Consider the following 5,894-nt stretch of genomic DNA (forward strand, 5'->3'; position numbering starts at 1 on the left):
GTGTGCAAGTGTGTGTGTGTGTGTACCTGTGTCAGTGTGTATAAGCATGTTTGTGAGTATGCATATAAGTGTGTGTGTGTATGAGTATGTTTGTATGTAGCTGTGTGTGAGTGTATGTATACATTTATGAATTCCATTCCAATGACTGCATCTCATTATTTCATTGATTCTACCCTAACTTGACTATCACAGCTTTGTAAATAGTCATGTAATTGAGTAATGTGAGCCTTTCTTTACACATGTTCATCAGGTTTATTTGCTAGTTAAGTTATTTATTAGTGTCTCAGTTGAGAAGACACCATGGCCAAGTCAACTCTCATATAAAACAAGCATTTAACTAGGGGCTGGCTTAAAAATTTAGAGAGCCAGCCCCTTCTCATCATGCTGGGGGAGCATGGTAGCACACAGGCAGGCAGGCAGGGTGCTAGAGAAGTAGCTGAGAGCTTTACATCCTGATCTGCAGGCAGCAGTCAAGAGACAGGGCAAGAGAGGGAGGGGTGAGGAAAAGGGAGTGAGATGGAGAGAGAGAGAGAGATGAAGAGAGAGACAATGGGCCTGGCATGGACTGTTAAAGCCTCAAAGCCCACTCCTAGTGACATACCACCTCCAACAAGACCACACCTCCTGATCCTTCCTAAAATAATTCTACCAACTTGGAACCAAGCATTCAAATATGTGAACCTATGGGGGCCATTCTCATTCAAACCTCAACAGTTAGTTAGCTAGTTAGTTCAGGGGATAAAAACAAGGGTCATTTAACCTTCCAGGCAAGGATTCCACCTCAGGGATACACACCTAGCCCCTGCATCCTTCTTCAACTCTTTACCCAGTACCCTAGTCTTTTGTCTTTCATATAAGCTCTAGAATCAGATTGTTTTAATCTAAAATGGTTTGTATAAATTTGATTCCATTGTGGGATTCTCAAAGCCATGAGTACACTACAATGGCTTACAAAAACCTAAGAAGGACATACATTCTTCTACAATTTCCAAACTTAGTTGACTTTAATATCCTAATTTTCCCTGAATCCTTAGGATGTGACCCCTAGAGATCATGTCCTATGTTTGACCAGGTGTTTTACTATGTTAACCATTTAATTAGAATCAATGTCTGCATGAGAAGTCACATCTTTATTTAGCAGCTATGAAAGTATTTTGGTCACATCCCCAAGTATATCTTGGATGTCCTGACAGTTGTCATAAAAGCTCATTGAAGCACAAAGCAGACCTTGCCTGACTTAAATGGTCTCAGCACTTTCATGGTAGATGGGTGACTTTTCCTCCAGCTTATAGTCAGTGATTAATGGTGATTCTATATAATATATAATGTAATTTTCTTCTCATTCAGATAATGTAGCATTACACAATTTAGTAGAGGGATAATGTCATAAGTCTTGCTAGCCCATGCCTCTGATGGCTATTGGCCCTCATCTAATAAACACTAAAGGGGGGGGTACATTTGTTGAGTGTCTAAGTAGCAATGAGCTAAAAAATCTATGCCCAGCAACCTCCCCAGGTTTCTGCTGCCACGGGACTCATGTTCCTGCCTCTTTTCCACATGCCTCAGACAGGCTGCTTTGCTTCTATTCATTTGATTAGCACTGTGATAATAAGGAACCCTAATTTTCTCCAAGCAGTTAATACAATTCACCCCTAATTAAATGCTGCTTTTCTTCCGAAGGCCCATCAGTTTGTCCAAGCTTCTCTGAAAGGTCATTGGCGAACTCCCTGATACCCTGGGCTTAGTGGTCCATAGGCAAGGCAAGGTATTACACCTCTATCATTCCAGGCCCTCTCTTGGTTTGTGTTCAAGTGCTTGGTTGTGACCAGTAGTTGGTCCTGTTAAGAGCCTTGTCTCTTTATTTGAAGAGGCAGATTAGCAGTATGAAGAGGTTTTTTTTTTTTATGATTGAAAGAAAAATTTTATTAGTTTATATAGCTTCTAGATAACATTAAATATTTTATGTCTAAGACACATTATTATGTGATGTTTTCTTAAGCATAGTACTTTAATTATTTAATAAATGTAAACTTATTCACTATCAAAATCAACATATATTTATGATATTTTAAGCACCTGTAAAACACCAACCATTCCACACAATAAACCCCATATAAATCAATCATGAAGACCATTATATATTTTTCTTTTTTTATTAGATATTTTCTTCATTTACATTTCAAATGCATTTGAAAAGTATGAAGAGTTTTATAAAGGAACTTTTGGGAGGGGACTCAACAGCAGCTCTCACCGAGGTAAATCCCAGTTAACACTCAATAACTTTGAATTTGACCTTATTTGGAGGGAGTGGAGGCTTTTTGTGGCTGTAATTAAGGATCTTAAGATGAGCTCACACTGAACTATCTGGAGGGTTCTGGGACAAACGTCCTTCTAAGAGGAAAATGAGAGACTCAGGAGAAGAGAGAGCATGGTGAAGACAGTGGCAAAAATTGTTATGTGCCACAAACTGAAGGATATGTGGGGTGGGGGTGCAGAGGAAGTTAGGAGGGCTCCTCCTGGAAGCCTTTGGACAGGAGCATGGTCACGAAAGTAATTGGATTTTAAACTTCTGAATGCCAGATCAGAAGTGAGTAGTAATACTTGGTATTTGGCCATGAGAAACCAATGTACCTTCCCTCTCAAGCTGTTCAACCTAAGTTTGAAAATTCCGGCACATCCTTTTGAAGACCTCAGGTTAGCATTAAATCCAGGGATGCATGGGGACCTCCCCAGGCTGACACCAAGAGTTGGTGACAGGGTTGGGGTCAGGAACTGGTCTTAGAGGTACTGATCGGAAGATGGGTCTATGGTCCAGCTGAGCAGCTCTGAGCATGTGCCTCTGAGGTACAAGACACTAAGGGAAGGGCTGGAACAGAAAGCTCCTTAGGAAACTTCAAAAGTCAATAAAAAAAAATCTAAATCTGGGTGCTTCTCAGAACCCATGGAGATTCCTCAATGAGATCAGAGCTGGCGTATGGGTGACAGCAGTGTAGCCAGCTGAGAGAGACCAACTCAATGCTTCCATTTTTATGACCTAAATTTTATATATCAGGTAATTAATAACTTGGCTTGGTGTTTATAGATGCTCTCTGGATTTTCACCCACGAGGGAAAACAAATCACATCAGAAACACAAAGAAGAGGAAGTGAGGGACTGGCCCACTGAAAGGACTTATCACAAACCCCGAGTGTTGAGATCATCTGTGTGTGGGATTGGCCTACCGAGAGGACTCAGCACAAGCTCTATGTGGTGGGACCATTTGTCTGACTAGTAATCGGAGGAGACAGAGGTGGTCCCAAGGTAGGATTTTGTTGGTGATGGTTATTTTTATTCTTGCAAGTTTTTAAATAATTTTACACAGTGAATTTTGATCATAGTCACCCTCTGCCCAGCTGCTTCCAGATCCACTCTATTCCACTTCCACTCACCCAACTCTTCTGCTCTCCTTTTTTGTTTAATAAATCCATCAAGTCTAATTTGTGCTGTCTATATACTAGGGTATGGGAACCATCCAACGAAGCACGGTTGACCTACCTGATATCACACCCTTAAAAAAGATTGAACTCTCCCTCTTCCACACTCATCTCCTGGCTCTGCTTGGCCTCTCCCAGGGTCCTTGCCTCACATGTGTGTGTCACAATACCTCACTCATATGGACCTTGAAAAGACAGCCTCTGTCCTATCTTCTTGTAACCACCCACTCATCTCCTCACTCAGTATTCATGAAATCGTGTGTTCCTTAGTCATTAGAGAAGCCAAGGCCACAATGTCACAGCCCTCCAGACTTACTGGGGTGACTATTTAAAAATATAGATGGAGAGTTGTGGTGTGTGTGTGTGTGTGTGTGTGAGCGCGTGCACGTGTGTGTGCACAGTGCATTACCTCCTGAGAATGTAAATGATATCATCCTTTAGAAAGATAGCCTGAAGGATACTTAAATTTTAACCAAAGAGAATGAGCTAATGGTTCCGTTCCTAGATGACAATCGTGAAGTAAATAAATAGACCCAAGTGTTATTTTTTTTCCTATTACCGATCACAGAATCTCTGCTTTTTCATTCATTTGAGATCCAGAACCACAAAGCAGCCAGCATTCCTGCATTATAACGGTGGTTGCTTGCTATTCTAGTGGGAATCCAAATTCTGCCAGATCTTACGTTAGCAATTAGGCAGCACACATTGCTTCCACTACAATTTAGAGGCCAGAATTAACCACAAGGATACAATAACAATGACATGCCTTTCTGCACGTGCCTTGCAGGTGGAGGACCGGAAACCATCAGCAAACAGGGGTTAGTAATGACTAATCACATCCCTGTACCAAAAGGGTGGGTGCCCTTAATGTGCCCTTGGCTTGATGCAGTTTTGCTTCATTTGTGTGTAGGTTTGATGCGTCTCATCTTCTCAGATCCCAGGACTTCCCTGTGAGAATCATCTGCACCACATATGTCCAGGCTGTGTCTCTCCCTTCTCCAATATATCCCCTAATGTGCCACTGTAACTCAGTTCATGAGCTGAAATTATCATTGCTTTTTTGCTTATTTCTTCTTCTTCTTCTTCTTCTTCTTCTTCTTCTTCTTCTTCTTCTTCTTCTTCTTCTTCTTCTTCTTCTTCTTCTTCTTCTTCTTCTTCNCTTCTTCTTCTTCTTCTTCTTCTTCTTCTTCTTCTTCTTCTTCTTCTTCTTCTTCTTCTTCTTCTTCTTCTTCTTCTTCTTCTTCTTCTTCTCCTCCTCCTCCTCCTCCTCCTCCTTCTTCTTTTTCTCCCCCTCCTCCTTCTCCTTCTCCCCACCCTCTGAATTTGTATGTGGTATGTGCATGTGTGTACAAATGTGAGCAGGTGTGTCTCCTTGTGTCCTTGGTGGATGCATTTGGAGGTCAGTGGTGGACATGACCATTCTTCCTCAACTACCTCTCCCACCATATTTTTTAACTTAACTTAGGGATGGAGCCTCTCACTGAACCCTGAGCTTACCATTTTGAATACTGGCCAGCAAGCCCCTGGGATCTGCCTACCTCTGATGCAAAGATACACATCCATGTTCGGCTTTCACAAGAGTGCTGGGGATCTGAACTTAGGCCCTCAGGCTTGTGCAGCAACCGTTTTACCCACTAAGCCCTCTCCCTCACCAACCTCCCAATCTTTCTCCGCTTATTTTCTTATCATGCACCTCTGCCCACTAGATGGTAAATGTTTTGAAAGTGTAGTTATTAGTCTTCCCTGTCTTAATCATGCCTATCTTATTTATAGCATTTAGAATAATACCTAGCAGGCTTATGATAGAAAATCAATAGATATTCATTAAACAAATAGTTGAGCATACTTTAAAAAAAAAAAAAAACTCTCCGGCATTTCTCAAGCGGCCCATTCTTTTTTCTGACAAAACACCACGTAATCTCTGATGTCACCTGCTCCATAAATCATTTCCCTTGAAGGATTTAAAGTTGAAGGTAGTTTAAAACCCAGCTATGCTCTCATTAAACTCTGCCTGGCCCTCATTCATGCCAGCTGATCTGCCTTCTACCTTTGTAGTTACGTGTGTGGCATCCTGTAGCTCACATTAAGCCTTTGGAGTCCTAACAGCACAAATTATGCTTTGTGCGCACCATGCAGCCTGTGTAGTGAACATTGACTAGACATCTTTGTTCAAGAGAGTGTTCTGGGAAGTGGGCTTTGCTTTATACTGGGGAAGTAGAGAGCAAGAAACACAGGAGAGGGGAGGGGTCTGCAGAGAAACGGCTTAGTCCTTTAAAAAGGGGTGGTTGCAAGAGGCTTTGCTGACCTGGTCTACAGAGTGCGTTCCAGGACAGCTAGGGCTATACAGAGAAACCCTGTCTCAAAAAACCAAAAAGAAGAAGAAGGAGGAGGAGAAAGAGGAGGAGGAGGAGGAGGAGGAGG

The sequence above is a fragment of the Mus pahari genome, chromosome 14 (assembly GCF_900095145.1).
Source record: "Mus pahari chromosome 14, PAHARI_EIJ_v1.1, whole genome shotgun sequence".
Taxonomy (NCBI): Eukaryota; Metazoa; Chordata; class Mammalia; order Rodentia; family Muridae; genus Mus; species Mus pahari.